This window comes from Coloeus monedula (genome assembly GCF_965178545.1).
Source record: "Coloeus monedula genome assembly, chromosome: 18".
Taxonomy (NCBI): domain Eukaryota; kingdom Metazoa; phylum Chordata; class Aves; order Passeriformes; family Corvidae; genus Coloeus; species Coloeus monedula.
In genome coordinates, this window is record NC_138798.1 from 12,813,547 (window position 1) to 12,823,114 (window position 9,568).

Here is a 9,568-nt window from a genome sequence, read left to right on the forward strand (position 1 = left end):
AAAGAAATATGGTTTATTTACAGGAAAAAAAAAAAAAAGAAGTGTAAGAAATGCTCTGAAAAGAATGTCCAAAATCTGTTTGTAACTCACCATCACACTGAACAATGTTGCAGGTTCCCATTTGCAGAGGTAATGGATTTGATGCTGTTTTAATCCTATGTTGATGACTCTTGCAGTTTTTCCATCTCCATTCCATCCTTCCATGTTTACGGGCAGCATTTGTTAAAGAATGCTGCCTGCCCCTCCACAAGATTGCAGTATATATAGATATGCATTTTATTTTACTTGTGTACAAGTATACAAAAAAACTATAAAATAAAGATTTCTTTTTCCTAAGTGCTTGTCATCTGCGAGGGGTGAAGGACTCGGAGCAGCTCAAAAGCTGAAAATTTAAAGGGATGTGAAGTGTGATCTGAGCATTTAACACCACAGTGATAAATAAGGCATTTTTGGATGGTTATGCAACCTTTAACTGGTGCCAGCAAAGGGTTTGGTCATGTGAAACATGCCCTGCTCATGCTACTGTTTCTCTTCAAACTGTCCCACCTTCTCCTGGCATCATTCAGATTCCAGGATGCTCAGAAGAGCAGGAAATATTGGCCCAGCCCCTCAGAGCTGGGGTAGAGGAATGTCAGCAACAATCCCAAGATTTGGGCAGGGCCATTTTTCTCCTGCTCTGCACAGATGGGCTCAGCTCTGTGGTAGATCCCGAGTGGAGCAGCACTGGGATTTAGGAAATGGGGAGGTATCTCCTCAAAAACACAGCTCCCAGCCTGGCAGCTCAGGTGTCCATCCTTGGGGTCACCGTGCCAGTGGCTTCATCTCCAGGGTCACCTTGGGATGCTGAAAGAATAAACCATTGCTGTCCACATACAGTGGATGCCACCCCATAGGACCCAGTGGGCCATAAAGTGGACATGGCTGTGCCTTCCTGGCACTGCAGCCACCTCCTGGGCCAGGCTAGGAAGGGCTGGGCACAGAGCTTATCAGGAGGCTGCTTCTCCTCATCAAACCACAGAGATTCTCCTGTGCCCCTCTGTCCTGCTGGGGTTTGGAGCTCTGTGCGGGCAGGAGCAGCCTGTCACATGCAGCTGGCATGGGATGGAGGCCAGAGAAAGGCAGTGCCACAGTCCCAAGGGAACGTGCACTCCAGGATTATGTGTGGAAGTCAGACTGGGGGGGCTCCAGGCTGCACCATCCCTTGGGGTTTCCAGCACTGGGGCTGGTGCTGAGCTTCCCAGATGGAGTGAGGCCCTGGCAGCCAGGAGTGATGGGCATCAGCAGGGCCGTGGCTTACTCCAGCCTTGTCCTGGGCCTGATGGCTCATGAGGAGGGAGCAGAGACCATGGGAAGATGCTTGGATGGCCGATGTTCCCCCCGGGATGCTGCAGGGCAGCGTGGCAGGGGCTGTGCCCCACTCTGGGGTGCGGCTGGCTCTTCCCACCTCTGCCACAGCCAGTTCCCACCTCAGTGAGTGACAGGGAGTGTCCAAAGCGCTGCATTCGTGATCTGTCTCCAAATCCCCGCCTGGAGCTGCCAAAAAGGTGTGGCACAGAGCCCCGGAAGTGAACATCTTCCTCGTGTCACCGAGATGGGGACAGGTCTGTCCGTCCCAGCTAGGCAGGAGCTGCTGTGCAGAACAGCCCTGGGATCCCAGCAGATCTGATTCCTGCCAGCCCAGCTCCACGATCCAGCCTCTGCAGAGGATCGAGGTGTGTTTGGGTGCAAATTCCTTGTCCTGCCAGAAGGATGGAGCAGGGAATGTGCTGGGACAGTGCCGGGATGAGCTAGCCAGCCCTGCCAGCCCTGCTGGGTGTGCCCAGCCTGGTGTGCACTTGTCCACACTCACAGGCCGCTGACTGGGACCTCACCAGCCACTTCTGCCATTCCTGCTCGGATCTGTCCCATCATGCCAGCGCTGAAGGATTTCCCAAGGTCCTGCATTCCCTGTCCTCTCCCACTCATCCCAAAATGCATCATCGAGACTCCTGAAGGATTCAAAGCTGCACTGGAATCTGAAGCTCAGGAGTAGAGAGCAGCTTGGTCATGGGGTCAGCACCGCCCCAAAGCCCGTGGAAAAGCTGGAAGATTTCTGCTGTGACAGGCTCCCATGGAACCTCCTGTTTGGGTCATAGGCTCAGTGTGACCCCCTTGTACAGTAATCAGCGAGGCTTGTGGTCCAGATTCCTGCTCCATGGGCACAAGGAAGCCAGACCAGGTGGCAAAAATGTAGGATAGACCTGAAAGGAAAAATTGAGAAAAAAGAGACCATTGTGGCATTTCCACCCAGGAGCTGAAGGGCAGAGCTGGGAGCTGGGCTTGCCCTGCCCAGATCAGGGTCTCAGGAGTTTGGCTCCCTGTGGATAATGCAAAGCAGACAAGGAATTCCTGTCATTATCCTGAACGGAGCAGGAGCTGTGCTCTGCCAACCCAGTGACACCGTTCCTGCTTTCTAGAGCTCGACTTTGCCATGCTTTCAGTGGCTCTAGGACTAGACATTGGCCACAAGCCCAGAAGAGTCCCTCGTGCTAATTTCCTAGATTTCCTGCTGTCCAGATGCCAATTCCTGTGTTTACAGGCATTAGAAGGCCATTGGAATGACAAATATTGAAGAAGGGGATGCAGTGGGCAGCAGGAATTCCCGTAGGAGCTCGGAAGAGGCAAAGGCTGAGCTCTGGTATTGGTGAGGGAGGAGAGGAATTCAAATGAAGGGAGTTTTGCTCCTGCTTTGTGCCATGCTGGGACTGGGACAACTCTTCCAGATATTCCCAGACATATTTTACACTCGGATGTCACTGAGTTGAGTGGGATTCACCCAGCAGGACTCAGGACCCTGTTGGCTGTTCCTCATCTCAGGATCCTCCCTCTCCCTTCCTTTCTCCTGTGCAAGTCACACTCAATTTCCTGCTCCTGACATTGATGCCAGCAATGAAATCAAGTCAGCAGCAAGGAGCCAGGAGGGATGAGGGATGGGATCCCTGGGAAGAATGGGCTCCCCATCACCAGCACAGAGCTGCACCCCCCAGCACCCACTGTCCCCTGGCAGCGTCCCCACGCAGAGCCCTGGCAGCGCTGAAGAGGAGCGGCACCACAGCCCCTCCAGCAGCGGTGGGAACACACCACATTCATCCTTAATTCCAGAATTTGTCTCCAGGGATTGCTGGCTGGTAGCTTCAAGCAGGAACAGAACCAAAAGAGAAACCCTTTTTGCAGGTTTTCGGGTCCACCTGGAAGGACAACCCAAGCTGGCAATGAGATGATTGTGCCCCTCCTTGTCATGGTCACACGGGGAGGGCGTTGATCCTCTGCCCCTCCCTCCCCCTTCCCACCCTCCTGCACAGGGGATGGGGCTGCTCCTCTGCCCGTGGATGGGGAAGTGGATCCCGAAGGCCTCTGCAGGTGGGGATTTGTCCCATCCTAAATGGGTCCCTGACACACAGGTGTGGTGACCCTCACTCCGGGGGACCCCATCTCTGCTGCCAAGCTGCAACACCTGATGTGGACAGATTCTATGGAAGAGGAATTTCATCCAACTGGTTTTGAAAGATTTTTTTTTTCCTTTGCTAATGGATAACTGTGATTCACCGGGATCAAAACTTCATGGAGGGGTGCTGTGGCTCTGATGTCATTTCCATCAGCAAGACCTTTCCCATCAAAGCTGGAGGCAAGAGAGGGGGAATGCAGTGTGGAAGAAGCCCCACTGATGGCCTGGTTCAGCAGATATCCTGGCCATGGATCGGGAAGGACTGAGCTGCTCGGACACTGTGGTTCAGCAGTTCGAGTACAAGCTGTGTTCTCCTGAGGATTCCTCCCTGTCCCTGTCCAGAGCCCCTCCAAGCCTTTGGAACACAGACAGTCCGAGTCTGGGCAGGGACAGTGCCCCATGGGGCTGGGACTGGAGCTCATGGCTGCAGCTGCTGAGTCAGCCCTGCTGGGAACGCCCCAGCAGGTGACTGGGAGAGACTGGGAGCAGGACAGGGGCAGCCAAAGGGACCATGGCAGGCACTGGGGGACATCCTCTGTCCACACCAGGCTGTGTCCCCAGGAGTGTTCCAGGCATTTTGCTCAATGCAGAATGACAGAATCACAGAATACGCTGAGCTGGATGGGACAAGGATCACAGAATCCCCCCCGGCCCTGCCCAGACACCCCAACAACCCCACCCTGGGCATCCCTGGCAGCGCTGCCCAAACGCTCCTGGAGCTCTGGCAGCCTCGGGGCCGTGCCCATTCCCTGGGGAGCCTGGGCAGTGCCCAGCAGCCTCTGGGGGAAGAACCTTTCCCTGCTTTCCAGCCGTTCCCTGGCTGCTGTCCCTGCTCACCTCGGTGCCTGCTCTGGTGGTGTCTCCTGACTTCAGACTTGAGGAATCGACAGTTGCCTCAAATGTGTTTATTTCCCCACTTCCCCCTCTTTCACTGGATGTGGGAGGAGCTGCCTTTGCCTCTGCTGCCCTTCTCCTGGGACAAGGAGCTCCCATTTCCAAGCTGTTCCCGACAGCAGCACTGAGACTCTCCCCCTGCTCAGCTTCCCGAGCTGAAATCAGCTCCTTAACGAAGCTCACCTGAGTCCTGTTAGCTGCATTCTGGGACTGGGGATCCTTTTTCCAGGCTTTTCTCATCTGAGCCTGGAGTCTCCCCACTCCTCCCGGGAGTTGGGGAACCAAGGGGAAAACCCCAAATGCCACAAGAATGAGGAGAGCACTGAGAGCTGTGTCAGGAAGCAGTTCTCCTCACCTGTCCGTGGGGACACCTGGGCTGCAGGCAGGTGGCCTCTCTGCTCCATCCTTCCCCAAAAGAAGATCCTGGGGCAAATTCCCAGCTGGCTGTGACTCCACAGGGATGAGATCTCTTCTCCTAAAGAGACTCCCCATAACCCTGTGAGCAAGCCATGTTTCCACATCTCTGCTCTGACACGGAGCAGATTATCCGAGCTGCTGAGTTTTGCTCCAAACAAACATGATGCATAGAAATAATAAAGGCTGGAAGGGTTTTTAATTCCAAGCTGTGTTTCTGGATTAGTTCCCCATCATTAGGCAGTCAGGGAGTAGAGTTATTGCTGTTCTGCCTCCTTCTCAAAATCAGGAAAGGATAAAAAAACCCAGAGTTGTTGAGAGCTGGGGGTGGGCAGGAGAGCAGAGAACAGGCAAGGAGAGACAGGAGTTTTTTAGGGATGATGTTGGGCCACGGTGCAGGATTGCTGGTGGGAAGCTCTGGAGACAGCAGGAACTCTGCCTATGACCACAGTGAGGGCAAGGAATCTGTGAAAAGCTTTCTTATAAATCCAAAGTAAAATATTTGAGTCTGGCTTGGGCCAGAAACTCTAATTAGAGCCCCCTTGATTTGTGTCATAAGTAGGACACTGCAGGGGGAACTGCTGAGGCAGGTGAGACTTATTGGAATTGCATCCCAAGGTATCTATAAATAGGGATAACAGAGCCTTGGCAAAAAGAGGCACAATGGAAATAACGGTGCACCCTGCCCACTCACTGAAGGATGAGGCACTTCAAATCTCAGAGTGACCCACCTTCAGTGCTGGTGGAGAGACTTGTTCTAGGTCAGCAGGTACCAAAAAGGCCCAGCTGTCATCAAGCACAAAAACAGGGCCGTTTTTTGGGATGAAATCATCGCTTTTGATAGCCTGCTGCACTCCACATGGCAGCGACACGGGCGCTGCTCGCATGACTCACGGGCTGGGCTCCTTCGCAGCCTCTCACTGGTGGGCGGCTCCATCTGCACTGATTTACTGGTGTCAGGGTCCTCCTGCAGGGCCTGACTGATCCCAGTGTCCATCTGCACTGATTTACTGGTGTCAGGGTCCTCCTGCAGGGCCTGACTGATCCCAGTGTCCATCTGCACTGATTTACTGGTGTCAGGGTCCTCCTGCAGGGCCTGACTGATCCCAGTGTCCATCTGCACTGATTTACTGGTCCCAGTCTCCATCTGCACCGATTTACTGGTGTCAGGGTCCATCTGCAGGGCCTTACTGGTGTCAGTGCCCACCTTCAGGGCTTTATTGGTGTCAGGGTCCATCTGCAGGGCCTTACTGGTGTTGGGGTCCATCTGCATGGCTTTACTGGTCCCAGTCTCCATCTGCACTGATCTACTGGTCCCAGTGCCCACCTGCAGGGCTTTACTGGTGTCAGGGTCCTCCTGCAGGGGTTTATTTGTGGCAGGTTCCACCTTCAGGGGTTTGTTTTGGGTCGGGTCTGTGGGCAGTGCTTTGCTGACTGCTCAGCTCCTCTCTGCTGGTGTGGTTGGGGCTGGATCCCACTTGGATTTGTTGTTCCATGGCTGGTCCGGAGTGTTATCCCTGGAATTTCAACTAGGAAGGGAACAACTGCAAAGTCTGGTGTGAGGAGGGAGTGCTGGGCTTTTCCATGGGAGTGGGCAGCTCACGTTTTGAAGCAGTGAGGCTGCATCTCTCTGGTGGTAGTGGTTGCTGGGGTTTCAACTGTAATTCCTGCAGCTCCCTGCTGAGCTGGGACATCCTGCTCTGCTTTCTGCACCAGCCTCCCAGTGCAGGTGGATCCAGCACCTCTGGAGAAGGAGCAGGAGTTTCCTGGGATGGGCAGCAGGAGCACCTTTCACCAGGTGCCCCGACAGGCTGGGGACCCTCCCGCTGCCCTGGGCAGGGTCTGTGCTGGGCTCTCCCGTGCCCGTGGCTGCCAGGAGGGACCCAGCACCTTCCTTCCACAGTGCCCAAATCCACGTGGAGCTGCCCCCAGACCCTCAGACATCATCCCGAGGAGCTCTGTTTGCCTCTGAGCCCTGGGGCACAGCCGGGGAGATGCTGCAGCCTCCGACACGGTGACACGGCGGGTGCGTCCTTCAGTCCTTCCCGGGGCCCGTCTGGGTGCGGTGGGCTGGGTCTCCAGACGCATCCAAGCTTCTCCCGCAGCAGGAGAGGGGCAGGATGCTCGGCTGCTCTCTGCTCTCACCGGAGCCCAGCTCTGGAGTGGCTGCCTGAGGACTCGGACTGAGCCGCACGCTGCTCAGTAAGGGCAGAGCTGCTCTCTTCTCCCCGGAATTTCCATTCAAACCACAACAGCAGCGGGAGCAGCCGCTGCCATGGAATATTCATGAGCTGTTTGCAGAAATGTCAAGAAGAGCCAGCGGTTGTACGAACGCCCTCCCGGAGCAGCGGGCTCGGGAAATTATCTCCTGTGATCCTTACTCCGAGTGCTGTGTGTAGTGGTTACAAGCGCTTCGCAAATCCCGGTGACATTCCCGTGCCTCGTGTCCTGACACCGGCACAGGCATCCGTCACTGTCGCTCCGCCCGGAGCACCCCAGCCCCGCTCCGCAGCCAGCACCGCGCCTGGGCTCTGCCCTGCCCGCAGGGAGGCTGCGGGAGCTGCGGGAGCCTGGGCAGCAGCAGCGGCTCCTCACCCCCGGCCGGCGCTCGCACCCAGCCAGCTTCACTTCGAGACTCCGGGACTAAATGTTCCCGTTCGCTTTGGGCAGTAAAAGCTGGAATTCTAACGAGGTTCCCGAGCAAGGCTGTTACATTCTGTATCTCACTAAATGCCTTTTCTTTGCTCTTTTCCTGCCGTGCTGCCAGAGTGACCTTGCTGGGATGTGGGGACGAAGGAGAAGCAATGTGAAGTCTGGGAATGCATTCCCAGACACACACCTGATTTCTGGGAATTAGGGGTGGGAGTGGAAAACCCCCAGGATGTTTAACTTTGCTCTCTATGTTTTAATTTGTGTGTCACCTCTAGGAATTTTCCAGCAATTCCAGCTCACCAGAGGGGTTCAATACCAGCTTCTTCCACACTCCTCCGTGTGGGTAAGTTCTACATTGTCGGTTTGGTAGGACCTGAGAGGTGCTTTGGACTTTGACCACATTGCTCTTGGCCAGCTCTTGTCAGCTGGAGGGGTCAGGAATATTTAGGTGAAATCAGAGGACCTTTGAGGTTTTGATCTGTTCCTACCCTTGGAATATTCTTTATTTCCAGCAGATTTGTGGGCTTTAAACAACCTAAGAGATGATTTCCAGCTACTGGGGGATGCAGAGCCATCCCAGAAGGAAGGGGGGTTTTGTAGAATCATGGAATATCCTGAGTTGGAAGGGGCCCACAAGGATCATCAGTCCAACTCCTGGCCCTGCACAGACACCCCAACAACCCCACCCTGGGCCTGGCTTTGTGGGAGAAAATACTTGGGAGAAGAAGTGGCCTGAGAGTTCAGGGAAGGAGCAAAGTGACCTCAGAGCCCCCATTTTCTGTTGTGTTGTTGGTGCAGCTCCCACCCTACCAGGGCCCTGCTCTAACTCTGGGTGCTCCTGGTCCTGGCCAGCCTGGTTTGGTGTTTCCACCCAAACCCTGGCCCCAGGAACTCCAGTTTTGTCCAGCCTGGTGCCTCCAGGCCATACTGGGGGGTGCTGGTCTGTACTGGCCATTGCCGTGTCCTTCCTGGCTTCTCCATGGGGTGATTCCATGGCTTGCCCTTGGAGCTGTCACCTCACTGTGACCCTGCTGGATGATCCCTGGACCTTGTCCTGACCTGTGGATTGATTCCCTGGCTTCCCCTTGGAGCTGTGCAGGCTCCTGGCTGGACCTGGCCACCATCCCTTGGTCTTGCTCCCTCACCCAGGTCCTTTGGGCCAAGCTGTGACTGGAGGGGCCTTTTCCAGTCGTAGCATCCTAATCCTGGCCTTCCCTGAGGGAACAGCAGTGCTCTTGCTGTTCCCTGACACATCCCAAACCTCCCAGATGCCAGCTCCGAAGGGGTGAGCAGAACAAGAGCAACCCAGGTGGCCGAAAACTTGTCTAAGGTGGCCTCAGCTTTCTCCAGAGCTGCTAAATTTTGCTGCTTGCAGAAGCTTTTGTGGTGTGGGAACAATGCATGTGTGTATAAGGGGAATCTAGGCAAGATTTCTACTTTCCAGGTTATTTTTGGTTTGCTTGGAAAAAAATGAGGAGGAGAGTGGGCTCCAAACCACGTTCCAAAGGCTGGAAAGGAAGCATCTGGAGTGCCCAGGGGTTGTCATAGTGAAGATGAGTGACACATAATAATGATGAATCCAGAAACTTTCACCTTGATTTCCCTGCCTGATGGAGCTTTGAAGTGAGCCTCTAATATTATGTTAGCAGTTTATTGTGTGTGCTTCATTAAAAATACATCACAGGCCTCTTGGAGCTGGAAGGGACGCAAATTAGGTCAGCGAGTCCAGGCTCCCGCTGCTCTGCCAGGGCTCTGATCCTGCTAATGACTCCAGCCCAGCCCTGGCAGGTGCTTTTGTGCTGCCAATTCCAGCTCTGGGCTGACAGGGAAAACAGGATTTCACTCCTTAAAACTTTCAGTTCTTGTTAAAAGGGGTGTATTTCATGTTCAGGTGGTGTTTGAGTGTTGGTGGCTGAGGGCTGGACCTGCCCCAGCCCTGAAACCTCCCAAGCCTGGGCTGTTCCCAGGGAGGAGGGATTCTGCCCCTCTGCCCCACTCAGGTGATTCCCCACCTGCAGAGCTGCCCCAGCCCTGGGGCCCAGCACAGGAAGCACCTGGAGCTGCTGGAGGAGTCCAGAGGAGGCCATGGAGATGCTCCAGGGCTGGAGCCCCTCTGCTCTGGAG